The sequence below is a fragment of the Ictalurus punctatus genome, unplaced genomic scaffold (assembly GCF_001660625.3).
Source record: "Ictalurus punctatus breed USDA103 unplaced genomic scaffold, Coco_2.0 Super-Scaffold_100056, whole genome shotgun sequence".
Taxonomy (NCBI): domain Eukaryota; kingdom Metazoa; phylum Chordata; class Actinopteri; order Siluriformes; family Ictaluridae; genus Ictalurus; species Ictalurus punctatus.
In genome coordinates, this window is record NW_026521088.1 from 3,225,093 (window position 1) to 3,242,245 (window position 17,153).

The 17,153-nt window shown below is 38.8% G+C and overlaps 1 long non-coding RNA gene across 1 annotated transcript; it reads right to left on the minus strand.

Annotated features, from left to right (window-relative positions):
- Nucleotides 1-650: 650 nt before the first annotated feature.
- On the minus strand, nt 651-13,286 carry LOC128630462 (uncharacterized). The gene is made up of 4 exons (XR_008394838.1): nt 13,181-13,286; nt 12,706-12,826; nt 2,216-2,315; nt 651-2,099 (listed from the first exon to the last, which is right to left on the minus strand). It is a non-coding gene; the product is annotated as an uncharacterized LOC128630462 (long non-coding RNA).
- Nucleotides 13,287-17,153: the final 3,867 nt, after the last annotated feature.

Consider the following 17,153-nt stretch of genomic DNA (forward strand, 5'->3'; position numbering starts at 1 on the left):
TTTGGTGAAGTCATTCGTTTGTTGATCTGGAGGTTTGCTTGGTCGTTAACATGCTGAAAGGTGAAATTTCTCTTCATCTTAAGTGTTGTAGCAGAAGCCTTAATGTTTTGTACCAAAATTGACTGATATTTGGAGTTATTCATTATTCCCTCCATCCTGATTAAAGCCCAGGTCCAGCTGAAGAAAAACCACTCCAAAGCTCAATGCTTCCCTGTGGGGATGGTGCTCTTTTGGTGTTGCGTTGTTTTTTTTTTTGCCAAACATGTTTTTTGGTTATAGCTAAAAAGTTAAATTTTGGTCTTGTCAGGTATCATAACATTATTCCACATGGTTTTGGGAGATAAAAAAGGAGTAATTTTAGATGTGTAATTCACAACGTTAAACTTTTCATTCAAAACGTTGCTAAATGTTTGAGATTTTTCTTTATTCTCTCGACCATATAAACCATAATACTTAAATACTTAAGAGACGACAACTGAATTTATTTGTGATATTTGTCTTTGTACGGAATGAATGAACACAGGATATTCCAGGTGAAACCATCAGGGTTGAACAGCATTAATAGGCACTAGATGGGACAGTGATGTGAAGTTTAAATAGACCCTGTAATGCAGCCTGGCTGGGGTTTTAATGTCATGTAAAAATCCACTTAAAAATGATATTATATAGAACACAGATACATTCATGGCTCATTTGTTCACATTTAATCCGCACTGAATCATTTGTCAAGTACTGAATAGAACCCATATTCTGTTCATTAAAATTTACTCCAAGTACGTGCATACCATGTGTGTAAAAAGAAAATCAGTACCATCACGCCCTTCTTTAGAGATTTTATATTGATTAGTTTCACTTGTCCATTTGCTCTTACTATGTTAATATTTACGAGGGGCATCTACACACAAATTGTGTTTTTGCTTTGTGCAGGATAATAAAATACATCAAAAAGGCACTCGGGATAAACATTGTGTACATGGACTTTTTAATAATGCTCTAAAATGATTAGCAAAAGGAGACTTCATAATCTTGCTTACAAATCAGAATATATAACTTCAAATAATAATAAACACAGGAAGACATTTCTGTAACCCATCATTCACAACAGCCTTTAAATCTGTTCGCTGGTCCATCTGTAAGAGAAAAAATATTATACATGCATACAAAAATAAATTTCCAGCCCAGCTACACATTTGAGGTTTCATGCTAACTGCAGTTCTACCTGCTTTTACAGTTATAGGTGTGAGTCACATTTCTTCTGTCATATTCTGCAGAGAGCATAATAAAGCACACCCTTCTTTTTCCCCCTGGTTTCACAGACAAGGCCTAAGCCTAGTCCCAGACTAAAATGTATGTTTGAGCTGTTTTAACTGAAAGCTACTTGCACGGACGGATCTTAAAACACGTCAGTGCCATTGTTTTATCTCAGGATGTGCACCAGAAATATTTTTTTCTAAAGACACGTTTATAAAAGCTACTGAAATGTCCTAATTGATTGAAGATCTAATCCTGGCTTAATGTAAACCCTGTCTGTGAAACCGGGCCTTTATCTTCTAGTGAAGGAGAAGAACATTCATTGAGCCTGTAATAAACTTTTAAACAATCTTTAAATAGTAAAAAAAATTAAGGACACTAATGTAGTAACCGCTGAAAGTATCATGGTGAATATAGTCACAAATAAGGTCAAATATTTCACAAGACCTTGAGCGGGGATAGTTGTGACTTTCACAATATAACATCCCCTACACAACACCAGCAACGATGAACTAAACCTGTTCTGAGACCAGGAGCTATGCTGAAAGAAGAGAGAGCAGCACCTTGCACAGGAAGAACCTCTCCTCCCACTCGTCAACCCCATCATACTTACACTTCTTGCAGCATAACTGGACTCACCTCTGTGTAGCACAAGTCAAACCACTGAACAGAAAAAGGTTGGTGGGTGGACTACAAGACACAGTCACACTTTATTTATAATAATAGAGTGTTTATTCAGAGTCGTACCATCACCTCTTGGGAGAGGGTGAAGATGGCTACCTGTGTTGGAGTGTGATGGAGAACAAGATCACTGCAGCACAAGCACCATGGCCAGAAATCCTTTTGACCTAAAAAAAAGAAAAAACATGTTTGGTAAATCATGAGGCTGTCTAACAGAAATTAAATCAATACATAAAAACATGACAAGCATTCTGGCTAGGTCAGTTGATGAAGGACAACATACCCCAGCCCACTTAGCTTCCACATGACAGCCAGGAAGTCTTTCTTGGTGGCCTCCAACACAGCCAAGCACTGCATGTGGAAAACAGCACCTCAGTAAGAATCTGAAAATAAAAGATCATCACCTGGGACTCACAGAGGCCAGAAATGCTGCTTATGTAGAAAGTTTAAAAGCAACTCAACATCCAGGTCATAAACACACACTCAGCAGGAATATAGATTTATAATCTGCGGCTTTAAACAACGTTTGGGGGAAGGTGCACTTCCTAAACATGACCACACGATGGCAGTCAAGATCCATCCAGAACACCACGCAGCGCTGCTATTTTATTTATTTTATTTTATTAATCACCCTTTCTTCTTCTTCTTCTTCTTCTTCTTCTTCTTATTATTATTATTATTATTATTATTATTATTATTATTATTATTATTATTATTATTATTATTATTGTAGTATTCATATTAGCATAAGATTAGGAAATAATTTCTAAAAACTCAGTCACACCTTCATGCTACCTCTGTGCATGATGTCAATGGTGCACTGCTCCTCTTTCTCCATAGATACAGGGACCCTCGACTTTAAGCCTTTTTATTGCAAAAGCAGCTGCTACAATAATAATTATGTGTAGATGGAAAAAAAAGTATTAGGCTAAGCAAATGTTCTGAGTTTTTTTCTAGCAGTTTTTGACTTTTTATTTCAATTTATTTGTGTAGCGCTTTTTACAATAGACATTGTCTCAAAGCAGCTTTACAGAAATATCAACACGGTGTACAGATATTAAAGGTGCGAATTTATCCCAACTGAGCAAGCCACTGAGTGGCGACGGTGGCAAGGAAAAACTCCCTAAGATGTTTTAAGAGGAAGAAACCTTGAGAGGAACCCGACTCAGAAGGAACCCGTCCTCCTCTGGGTAACATCAGATAGTGTGAAAAAGTTCATTATGGATTCATATGAAGTCTGTATGGCGTTAGGAGCAGCCGTAGTCCCAGCAGTCTGGAATTAAAGAAGATTTGAGCTCCATCCAGAGGCAGAAAGGATCTGGATCTCTAGTATCTCCATAAATTCGTGGGGGGCTCGGCGAAAGGAGAGAGGGAGAAAAAAGATAATTATGACTGTGAAGTAGTAGAACAGAATCTAGTCAGGGTAGGCTTGAGTAAACAAAATACGTTTTAAGCTTAGACTTAAACACTGAGACTGTGTCTGAGTCCCGAACACTAATAGGAAGACTGTTCCATAACTGTGGGGCTCTATAAGAGAAAGCTCTTCCCCCTGCTGTAGCCTTCACTATTCGAGGTACCGTCAGATAGCCTGCATCTTTTGATCTAAGTAGGCGTGGCGGATCATAGAAAACCAAAAGGTCCATTAGATATTGTGGCGCGAGACCATTTAGTGCTTTATAGGTCAATAAAAGTATTTTATAATCAGTGTGAGATTTCACTGGGAGCCAATGCAGTGTGGATAATATCGGTGTGATATGGTCGTATCTTCTAGTTCTAGTTAGGACTCTAGTAGCTGCATTCTGGACTAACTGGAGCTTATTTATATTCCTACTGGAACATCCAGACAGTAAGGCATTACAGTAATCTAGTCTAGAGGTGACGAATGCATGAACTAGTATTTCCGCATCATGTAGTGACATTATGTTTCTTATCTTAGAAATGTTTCTGAGATGAAAGAAGGCTATCCTAGTAATATTATCTACATGAGCATCAAATGATAGGCTGGAGTCAATAATCACTCCAAGGTCTTTAACTGCTGCACATGATGAAACAGAAAGTCCATCCAGAGTAACCATGTGATCAGAAAGAATACTTCTAGCTACACGTGGGCCTAATAAAAGTATTTCTGTTTTATCAGAATTAAGTAGAAGGAAGTTAATTAACATCCAACATCTAATGTCCTTTACACAATCCTCAACTTTACTAAGCTTCTGTCTGTCCTCTGGCTTCGCTGAAACATACAGCTGTGTATCATCAGCATAACAGTGGAAGCTAATTCCATGTTTACGAATAATTTGACCAAGGGGTAGCATATATAAAGTAAAGAGCAGTGGGCCTAAAACAGACATGTACATGTATTTCATCAACACTGCTACGAGCTTATTTTTTCCCCATAACAATAATATAGCCTTATTCTCTGTTTACTCAGAAAGACTATAACTTTATTCTCAGTTCCTCTCCTTAATTTCAGTCACTTCCTCACTGAAACCTATAATCAGAATAACTCCAAAGCTCAGGACCCAAGTCTCCACTCTAAATCATGTGTCTAGAACACATGCTCTGAACTCTTATCTAACACATTTGGTGTTTTATCTGCTCTAAAGCACCCACCTCAGCTCGTGCAGGCCGCTTAATTAGCTGATGACTTGAATCAGGGGAGTTTGGTGCAGGTTCTAATTGAACATCCTCAGGAGTGTAAGGAAGCCTCTCTCTAATATCTTTCTTACCGGTTCAACTCCAACTTCAGCACCACCCCAAGAAAGCACTGCATGTTAGTAGTGTTCAGGGTCAGTATCTAAACTGATAGTCTATTCACACACACTAGCACTAATACACTTCACATCCAGTATTTCCTTCTCTAATGTAGTGGGTTCATAATAAAACTGCCATATTAAATCATGAGCACCAAAAGTCATGTTTATTCTCATCACTGCTCCTGTGTAGCTTAATATGTTCTGTAGGAGGCCTCGACTATTTCACTCGAGAATATCCACAAATAGGGAAGAAGATTACAGAGATAAATGTAATGTATACATTATTATATTAAAACAACGATTATCAAGGGAGAGAAAGAAAGTGAGTTCTAGACCTCTGATCTGTACATGACGTCATCAAAGATCTTATGGTTCACTGCTCCAATTTAACTGTGTGTGTGTGTGTTAGGGATGCACCGATGCCGATACCAGTACTCAGGTGTCGGCCCGATACTGTGTTCATGTACTCGTACTTGTAAAACTACGATACAACCGCACCGACACCACTTTATGACAACGTGACATAGCCTAACCTCTCGTCACTTGAGCAGGTAGTCGGAAGAGGAGCACTGTCAGAAAATCGTCACACACACGTAATGCGACACCGCTAGCTTTAGCCTCAGAGTCACCGACACTAACTTTCTTCAATTTACTTTCTGTCAGCGTTATCTTTTATTCCCAACATGACCTCAGTCCTCATCAGACGGAGGAGAAATCATCACGTGACTGAGGAAGAAAGTGTGTGTCCTCTAAGTCAAGGATTAAACACTGCCGAGAAGGTTTATAAACTTTATAAAGCGGAGTTTGTGGAGCACGGAAGCATGATAGTGATGCGGTCGCAAGCTGCTCAAAAGGTTTAGTTTAATTTAAGTTTGTCATTATATGCTGTATCTGCACGCTTGCAGTGTAAATTCTGTCGGAAGTGATGTGTTAGTAGCTGGTCACGCGCGTTGCTGGTCACGCGCGTTGCTGGTCACGCGCGTTGCTGGTCACGCGCGTTGCTGGTCACGCGCGGCGTAGACGCACTGATACAGAGTGTAGCGCGAGTAAGATCTGTAATGTCTAATTCAAACATTATGATCAAAAGTAAAATAATGTCTAAAGACACCGAGGAACAGAAACCACAAGGTGCAGTGAAAGTGAGTTTTTATTATTCATTTAGGACTGGAGTTTAATTCTGTGCTTTTTGTGCATCCATAAAAAATAATAATGCTATCTATCTAACTATTTATAAATGTTTATATATATTTATCTTATATAGTTAGTTTACATTTATATTATATAAGTACTTATGCATTATTTTTTTTATGGATTCACAAAAAGCACCGAATTAAACTACAGTCCTAAATTATTCATATATATATATATATATATATATATATATATATATATATATATATGTGTGTGTGTGTGTGTATTGGGTTCTTTTCTGTTTTGGACTAACAGTTGTGTAAAGTTTTAGTCTGAATTTATATTTGTAACACTCAGTTTGTGGATTTTATTTTAAATAAACAAAAGAAGGCACTGAAAGTTTGCCCCGCCCCCATCAGATTAATCGACAAAATAATTGACCAATTAATCGATTGTGAAAATAATCGTTAGTTGCAGCTCTAATAATAAGCTGCATCATGAAATTGTTTTTTTTTTTAAATAATAAAAACACCTTAATTCTTTTCAAAAATAGAGTTGTCTTTGAGAAGAAGAATGGAGTGTAATGGAGTGTGAATCATAAAAATTCTATTTCATTTCTATTTGTTTACAGAAAGACTTCAGCAATAAAAGCAGCATTTTGCTGTAGTTGTTAAGGGGCCGTTTACACCACAACGTTTTCAAATAAAAACCGAAAACTTCTGATGCGGTTTGGCTGTTTGTTTCCATGACGACGGCGTTTCGGGGCCTGAAAACTTTGGAAAACGGGTTTCAAAGGGCAAGTTTTTGAAAACGATGCCGTTATCATCTCCGGTAAATCATGTAAATTATTATCCAGAAAAACCACAGCTCCTCCGTTTACTTGTATTTGTTTACAGCGCGGTCTTTCCCTCATCAATATGGCGGACACATACAGTTGGCACGTGGTTAAAGAGAGTGTCGTGTTTATACAATAAACCAGTATGTTTATTAGAAACTACTGTCTGCAATATATAAGTATATCATATCAAAGTCCATATAACATGGCTATCATACTTAACGCGACTTATTAACCCTAGAATGCATGAACCAAAAAGCCTACACAAATGCATAAAGTGGGTCGAAAATGAACCATACTGGATTGGATGGTTTTCTTAATTAATTTGGTGTCCTATTTAAAATAATTATTTGATATAATGTATGATACACAAATGCCTGCAGTCCAGACCTTTCACCAATTGAAAACATTTGGTGCTTCCTGAAATGAAAAATACGACAAAGAAGACTGAGGACTGTTGAGCAGCTAGGATTCTGTATCAGACACAAATGAGACAACCTTCCTCTCCCAAAACTCCAGCAACTGGTCTGCTCAGTTCCCAGACTTACACAGACTGTTGTTAAAAGAAGAGGGGATACCACACAGTGGTAAACATGGTCCTGTCCCAACTTTTTTTAGACGTGTTGCTGCCATCATATTCAAAATTACCTTATTTTTCCCTTAAAATGGTACATTTCCTCAGTTTAAACATTTGATGTATTCTATGTTCTTTTGTGAATAAAATATGGGTTTATGAGATTTGCAAATCATTGCATTATGTTTTTATTTACATTTTACACAGCGTCACAATTTTTTTAGAATTGGGGTTGTAGAAAACAAGGCTTGGATGCTAGAAATGCACTGTAAGATTTTACAAAGAAACAGAGGGGTATACATAGACAAACTAAACAAGAGCTAAAGAGTGATAATCATATGACTTGCTCAGTATCTTTCTGTGTTGTGCTTTCTAGCTGTAGTGCTTTTGAATGCTGTTATGGTGGAAAGTATAAGGAAGGGATTTGATTATCCAGTGTGGCTTGGGGAGATTGACACTTGTATACAATCTTTTTAGAATCTGTCTCAGTCTGGCTCATATACAGAAAAAAATAAAATATTTGGTTATTTGATTCAAACAGAAGCAGATGTTTGTCTACTATATGGAACTGAACTTTCAAAACAAAATCATAGGAAGCTTAACAACCCAAAGTTTAATCATTTATACTCTGCAACCTACAATTCCAAGCAAAGAATTTCATCGTACTGGATTATGTGTTACGTTATGTGTTTACAGTACTTTTCTGGAAGCCCGGGTCTAGAATGTGAAACATATCTGAAATATATTTTACAAAACATAATTTATTACTTAACTCATTTAAATGTGGCAACCCCAAAAAATGGTGGGTGGTGATGAAGCCAAAAGGAATATTCTGAAATGTTTTTAGAGATCAGGTATGCAGATTTTGAGGAATGCAGAAAGTTTTTAAATGTGCAAGAATGTAAAGTGTAGAATTTACACTGATTAATTTCTCAGAATTTGTTAGCACTTCACTGACTAATGGACTCTTACCCAGTCACTGACTTCTGATGGTTGGCGTACTCTAGGTAGAATGACTGTGCCATATTCTTTCTATTTTTGTCCTACTACAAACATTTTTAGGAAAAACACTTGTGGCAAGGTGGGTGTAGTCGATGAAGGAGGGAAACAAACAAACAAACAGTACACACACACGGTTCTATAGTTCCACAGAACATTATACCACCAGCAGCAGTCTGGACTGTTGACACAAGGCAGGTTCATGCTGCTGATGCCAATGTCTGACCCTATCATCTACATGTCACAACAGAAATCAAGATTCATCAAATCAGGCAATGTTTTTCCATTCTTCAACTGTCCAGTTCCAGTGAGTCCACGCCCACTCTAGCCTCAGGTTCCTGTTCTTGGCTCACAGACAGGAGTGGAACCTAATATGGTTGTAGCTTATCCACCTCATTTGGCTAGACGTATTGTATGTTGCAAGAGGGTTTTCTGCTCCCCACACTTGTAAAGAATTACAATACCATACCAAGGCATTACCATAGCCTTTCTGTCAGCTCGAACCAGTCTGTCCATTCTCCTCTGTCCTCTGTCATCAACAAGGTGTTTGTTTTTCTCCACCATTCTGTGTAAACTCAAGAGATTGCTGTCTGTGAAAATCCCAGATCAGCCTCTAGAATTCTCAAACCAGCTCATCTGGCACCAACATTCATACCATCATCACTGAGATCACTGAGATTCTGATGTTTGGTGTGAATATTAACTGAAGCTTACTGAAATACTTACCTGTATCTGCATGATTTTATGCATTGCGCAGCTGCCACACGAATTAGTTAAGTTCTTTTTCAAACACATCCTGCAGAAGCAAATAAGATCGGCACTCCAGCTGCTTTGAGTAGCCTAATGCAAAATGTATTCAAAATACTATTTTTCCTAAAACAGATCATTAAGAACTCCCAAAACACCTGAAATTGGATTCAAGGCACTGTATACAGTGTTACCACCACTGAAATCACCATTTAATTACATATGCTTCAACAGTTAAAATATATCATAAATAAATAAATACATTATTATTATTATTATTATTATTATTATTATTATTATTATTATTAATAATAATAATAATAAGTGTAATTTATATAGCTCCTTACTCATAACCAGTGTCGATTTACAATTACAATGTTTCAACAAAACATGGAACATGTGGTAGACTAGATTTGAGAAAAAATATGATTTATAGTTTACAAAGAAATATTAAATTTCTCATCAAAACACGATTTCACTGCTTATGCTAAGCTTAATTTACACAAGTTTCTAATTACAAGATTGAATTATATAAAGTGAGCGTGATCAATTCATGTAGTATTAATGTAAACCCATTACATTATGAAATCTTGTGGGGATGTTGGCACTGACAGGTGCTATAACTATAGTATTTAAATTAACATGATTCAAAGGTGTGTGATAGAATAGCACAGTGTTTTAATAAATTCAATGCTAATGAATATTATGTGCTATTATTAATGAATATTATCCTGGTGTCTAATATTTTTTGAGAACAGTTTCATATTGAAATACAATGAATCTGCACATTTTAACAGTTCAAATGGAGAAGTTATTAATGTTTTGTCACAGTAATGATTCTGTGTCTCATTGCCAAAAATGAAAACCTCTTAACTCTGAAAGTCAATTAAACAATGTTTGAAGGAGAATCTATAATAAATGCATCATCAGATGACTAAAGGGAATTGCTGGATGATCCGTCACATCAGTTTTAGACTGACATTTTTGCTTTTGCGTCACACATTTGTACAACAGTTTTTATGAATCAGACATTGATTGATTCATAAATCAATTATCTCGCTGGATAAAACCTATACCTATATTATATATGTATATATTTATGTATGTATAAAATGTAAATGGAAGGTTTTTGCTTCATATTTTTTAAAACTTTGCTGAGGACTGTAGTTTGAGTCAAACTTATTTGCATTTGAAGAACATTTGCCTTTTAAATAAACTAAATAATCATTTAGTGATACACCAAGTGGACAGCTCAGAGTTTAAAGGGTCAAAGAGAGGACTTTCTGATCTATGTCGAAGAAGGTAAGAAATCTCTCTAAACTGTGCCTTTATTTTGGCACAATGAATGATATATTTGTTATATGATGCACTTCATATAATTTGATGTGCACAGTTAAAGTCTGATTATTAAGTGGTGAATGGTACATTGCTTCCTCAATTGGCTATTTTCTTTTTAATCCTTGAGTGCTCTTGTAAATTGTCTAAAGTTGGTATCTTTCTAGTTAAGCAGAAAATGGAGAATTCACAGAGGCCCATGCCTTTTCTTTTACTTGAAACTCTGATTTCAAGTATCAAACTGATTTCAAGTATTTTAAAAAATCTCATTTTACAGTACACTATGATTGATTTAATATCACTTGTAAATTGTCATCATTTAAAAAGACAATACCTTTTATAGATTAAAAACACAACCTATCAAATGTTGCCATAATGTATATTTTTTACGCAGGGATATGCATTTTCTCATTGCAGTCGATTCTGACCCATCAGCAAGGTAAGAATACAGTATAGTAGAATACAGAAATACACACACACACACACACACACACACACACACACACACACACACACACACACAAATGTCTGAGACCACATTGAAAATCTCTTACATTTTGAGATAAATTGGTTTTAGAATTTATTAATATTTAAAACAAAGAAAGCAAATGTTTAATATTTTGGATATTTATTTTTTTTTAATTCTGCAACTGTAAACATTAAGAAACTCTGAATCTCTTGTAAATATTTTAAAGATTGTACTTTATTTATTTTTTTATTGAAGTTGCAGTCAATAATACAATTTCTAATGAAAATTCTAAAATTAAATAATAAAAAAATGCAAAATAGAAACATTTTCCACTAGTGCTCTCAGACTTTTGGCCCCGACTGTGTGTGTGTGTGTGTGTATGCGTGTGTGTGTGTGTGTGTGTGTGTGTATGCGTGCGTGCGTGTGCGTGTGTGTGTGTGTGTGTGTGCGTGTGTGTGTCTGTGTGTGTGTGTGTCTGTGCGTGTCTGTGTGTGTGTGTGTGTGTGTCTGTGTCTGTGCGTGTGTCTGTGCGTGTCTGTGTGTGTGTGTGTGTGTGTGTGTGTCTGTGTGTACGTAAACAAACTATTAATGAAAATAAAATTTTGTGTAAGATAAATGAATGAATAAATATGTTCTCTTCTCCCCTCCAGTCGATGTGGCCTTAGGAGGAATAGCAGTACAATCTTCTTTACACTAACAATTATCCTGCTTACTTTGCTATCGATGACAACAGAGCATCTAACATGAATTTCAACTCGTGTGATTACGGCTGCTCCTAACGCCATACAGACTTCATATGAATCCATAATGAACTTTTTCACACTATCTGTTGTTACCCAGATGAGGACGGGTTCCCTTCTGAGTCGGGTTCCTCTCAAGGTTTCTTCCTCTTAAAACATCTTAGGGAGTTTTTCCTTGCCACCGTCGCCACTCAGTGGCTTGCTCAGTTGGGATAAATTCACACCTTTTAATATCTGTATATATATTATTACTCTCCGGCCGGCGCTCAAAAGTATTGGCACCCTGCACGGCCAGCTCTCAAAAGTACTGGCACCCTTGACGGTCGGCTCTAAAAAGTATTGGCGAACTACACGGCCGGCTCTAACAGTGCTGGTGCCATATCTGTCCGGCTCTCGAAAGTATTGGCACCCCACGCGGGCGGCTCTTGAATGTATTGGCGCCCTGTCCCGATTTCACCACGGCAAGCACCGCTCACATTTTCTTCAGGAAATGTACTGGTCTAGTTATAATTATTCTTCTTCCACCTTCGTGCCATTTTACCTCTAAAGAAAATGTTAATATATTGAGATTTTCAGTCCCTAGTGATGTTCTGAGTAAGAAAATAACCATATCCGTGCTTGCTAATAACTGTGCTGAGTGAGAACCTGTTCTACACACAGATCACAGCTCAGCTGCGGTGTTTAGAGACGCAGAATAAAAGGAGCGCGCTGTAGTTACAACATCGAAGCACATCACACCACCGCCCAGCGCTTTACAGATTCATAACAAACTAATAACTGGAACTAATGAGCTGGGCTCGGTCCAGACTACTGTCCACCCTGTCCTCGATTTCAGAGGCTTTAAACTCAATCCAGCGCTCAGATCGATAACTATTTAGGAAGCCTGACTCTGCTATTTATAACCCAACTATCCGTTACATGGTGAAGCTAGTTACAGAAGTCGGTATAACACTAAATATTCACATGACATGACAACTACCAAAGCCTATTTAATATATTAACTTCATTTTATTAACTTATTGTACTTACTAATGTGCTGGATTGGTTAAAGTGTGTGCTAACTCTGGCTAATAAAGTCCGCTAGCATAACAATTACTTTAATATTGTGATTCAATTATAAATAAAGTCTTAAAGCAGGGAAATAAAATTACAAACTTATAAACTGCAAAAAAATTATAATAATAACTTACCTTTCGTTGTATTTGGTCTCGTTGCAGCAGTAGAATCACTCCTTAGGGCAATGGAAAGCAGCTGGTGCTATTAGTCTGTGACAGCCAGGGCAGATAGGAAATGTAGTTCTTTTCCTACTTCCTGTGTGGTGTTTACGAACTATTAGTGCAGTCAAAAAAAACTACACTCCGCCATAACCCGACTAAAGGATTTCGTTTTACTGTTTGGAGATTTTTAAATAGTGTCATTTCGCTGTGCAGAAATTTAAAAACTGAAACTTTAATTACTATTAAGACTTATAATTATTTGGACAACATGATAACTATCTGTTCTAACTTATTAATGTTTATCTTATGCTAACAATCTAACCTTCTAACAGTCTAATTAGGCTTTTAACTTACCAGTCACTTTTTGTACACTTACATTTTCTGTTAATTTTAACTTAATTAAATATCAATATTAATGCCTAGTTGAATAAAACTTTAAAAGTATTACCTCTTTGTTTTAAATCTTTTTAATCCGCTAATAGGTAATAGAGCTAATGTGCATATGCAGATTAGCCACAGTCCTTTACTAAGTGGGCGGTACCATAATTTGCATAAATTAGACTTGCAGAGTGTGTGAAGTGGTTGGCCAAACCCCGCCCCCAAAAAATACCGGTTCCAGACTAAAGGGGGCGAAATAGACCAAACCGATCACACACAGTTTGTCCAGATCATGCGTTATATGCCAAAGATAAAAATTTGTGAGGCGTCTATTTACAGCCTCCTCAACACTTTTCAATGCATCACCCCTGTGAGGACGTGGATTTTTGTCCCCTTAATGTTTTTGGTCCCCATGAGGTTGCTGTGTAAACATGATGATGTCCCCATGAAGTGATAATTACAAACTCTCTCTCTCTCTCTCTCTCTCTCTCTCTCTCTCTCTCTCTCTCTCTGTCTCTCTCTCTCTCTATCTCTCTCTCACACACACACACACACACACACTCTCACACATACACTCTCTCTCACACGCACACACCCTCTCTCACACACACTCTCTCTCTCACACACACATACTCTCTCTCTCTCTCACCCACACACTCTCTCTCACACACACATACTCTCTCACACACACTCTCTCTCACACGCACACACCCTCTCTCTCACACACACTCTCTCTCTCACACACACATACTCTCTCTCTCTCTCTCTCTCTCTCTCTCTCTCTCTCTCTCTCTCTCTCACACACTCTCTCACACACACACTCTCTCTCACACACACCCCCTCTCACACGCACATACTCTCTCACTCTCTCACACACACACGCTCTCTCTCTCACATGCACACACCCTCTCTCTCACACACACATACTCTCTCACTCTCTCACACACACACACACACTCTCTCACACACACTCACACACACTCTTACACACACATACTCTCTCTCTCTCACACACACATAGACACACTCTGTCTCACAGACACACTCTGTCTCTCACACAGACAGACTCTCTCTCGCACAGACACTCTCTCTCACACAGACTGACACACTCTCACACAGACACTCTCTCTCTCACACACACAGACACACTCTCACACAGACACACTATCTCTCTCTCCCACAGACACTCTCTCTGTCTCTCACACACAGACACACTCTCTCTCTTGCACGGACACTCTCTCTCACAGACACATTCTCTCTCTCTCTCACTCACAGATACACTCACTCTCTCTCTCTCACACACACAGACACACTCTCTCTCTCTCAAACACAGACACACTCTCTCTCTCACACACACTCTCTCTCTCTCAAACACAGACACACTCTCTCTCTCACACATACACACTCTCTCTCTCACACAGACACACTCTCACACACAGACAGACACACACTCTCTCTCTCTCTCACAGACACACTCTGTCTCTCACACAGACAGACTCTCTCTCGCACAGACACACTCTCTCCCTCTCACACAGACACTCTCTCCCTCACACACAGACGGACACACTCTCACACAGACACACTCTCACTCTCTCATACAGACACTCTCTCTCACACACACAGACACACTCTCACACAGACACTCTCTCTCTCTCTAACACACAGACATTCTCGCACAGACATTCTCACTGTCTCTCACACTCAGACACTCTCTCTCTCTCTTTCTCTCTCTCTTGTGTGCGCATGGATTGAGTGAGTGGGCAGAGTGGGAGCGGTAGTGAGTGTGTGCGGAGCGTGGCCGAGGCCGCTGCTCCAAAGTTCGCTTGTTCATTTTTCGATCTATTTTTTCTTAAGAAATACGATTTCCTTTTAGGTCTTTGGTTTCTGAGGGAGTCTTAATTTACTCTTGTTTGTTGTGTGTGTGTGTGTGCGCAGGTGTGTGTGTTTGTGTGTGTTTCTCGCTGGCCTGGGCGGCTGTTTCCATGGTTGGGAAGCATGGCTGCCTCAGGTACGGGGAAGTATAATTCTCTCACCCGGCGGCATGCTATTAAAGTAGCCACTACCGCCAGCGTTGAGGAGGTTAGTCTGGCCGTGGGGGAGAGTGTTGGATACGACAACATTCTGTCTGCGGCCCGGATGAATAGTGCCGTCGTGCTGTTTCTGAAAACGGTGGAGTTGGCAAACGACATGGTGGACAGTGGAGTTGTGCTTGATGATGTGTTCCACTTAGTGCTTCCCTTATCAACCCTGTGTAAAAAAGTCATCCTGTCGAATGTTCCTCCTTTTATTAAGGACGAGGTTCTGTCCCAAACTCTATCCCGCTATGGAAAACCGGTCTCCCAGATCAAGAAGATAGCGACTACAAGTAAATCCTCTCGTGTAAAACATGTCGTTTTAATTATGTTTTTTTTTTTTTAATAATTATGTTATTTACGCTACTACTACTACAATGAAGTGTTGTGGGTGTGGTTTATCTGGTCATCTGGTGAGGGCCTGTCCGGAAAAACGGGTAAATCCCGAAAATAATGATAATGCTAACGCGGCCGCTGGTAACGAGGTTACTGCTGGAGAGGGTGTTGGGGTGGATGGGGCCCACACACCGGGAGAGGGAACAGCAGTACCTTCTCAGGTGGAGACACCTGAAGCTGTTCCCTCTCACCAGGGTGTCGGTGCTAAACCAGGTGAAGAAGAGAAGGCTGAGACTGAGCCGGATTTATGTGATAAGGATACACAGGACAGTACGGTGTCACTAGATAGTGTGGATCTGTCCCTTGTTGATGAAGTTGTGGATGATAGCTCTCATATGGATACAGAAGAGAACGTGTTCAAGGTGCCCCAGAGAAAGAGATGGAGAAATCGTCCTCATGCACAGGCTAAGAGGAAAGATGTCGCAGAGGAGCTGAATTCTGTGGAGGTAGAGAGCGACAGCGAAGCGTCTGACTGTAGTATTACATGTAGTGTAAATCTAAGTGGCTTTTCGAGCCATGAATATAGCGTGGACGACATCAAGGCTTTTCTGAAAAAGACTAAGCATGCTAGGAATGTGAGGATAGATGAGTTTTTTCCAGATGTGGAGCAGCTCATTAAAAAAAACACGTGGGTTTATGTCAGAAGGGGGTTTCACTGATCAGGAGGGATACCGTCTAAAAAAAATCCTTACAAAAGTCAATGTAATGTTAGACAATAACGGTAGTGATAGTCAATCCTAGACATCATGTACGTAAATCTATTATTTTTCCTCATATTTATGAGTGAGTTTCGAATCGCTTCGTTGAATTTAAATGGAGCAAGGGAAAGAAATAAAAGATTTTTGTTGTTTGAAACGGTGAAGCAAAAGAAAATTGATGTCATCTTTGCTCAGGAAACCCACACAGATGCCAGTAATGCTGCTGACTGGGCCAGGGAGTTTAAAGGGTTATCCGTTTTAAGTCATAAGACATCTACCAGTGGCGGAGTAGCTATTTTATTTCCCCATAATTTTATCCCCTGTTCTTATTGTTGATGAAAAGTTGATGAAATCATAAAGGGTCGACTGTTAAAGGTTAGAGCTCAATATGAGAATAGGTGGGTCGTTTTTGTTTGTGTTTATGCCCCAACCACAGCCATTGAAAGAATGTTATTTTTACGAACCTTAGATGATGTCCTGAAGAATTGTGACTCTGATGATTTTTTAATTCTAGAGGGGGATTTTAATTGTACAGAGCTGGATATGGACAGGAATCATGTAGAGCCCCATATGCCATCACGTAGAAGGCTAGTCGAGTTAATGAAGTCCTGTGACCTTGTGTATATTTGGAGAAATTTTCACCTCATGCAAAAGCTTATAATTAACAACCTGGTAGCATCATCCCTCTGGCATAGGCTTGCCAGTCAATCCAGTCAATTTTGGTTAATTTTTTTTGGACAGTCTACACTGGGTTCCACAGAGTGTTCTGTTTCTCCCCAAGGATGAGGGGGACATGGACTGGTACACCTGCAGAGCAGGACTGCAGCCTTTCGGTTACAGTTTGTGTAAAGGCTGCTACATGGACCTGTAAATGCAA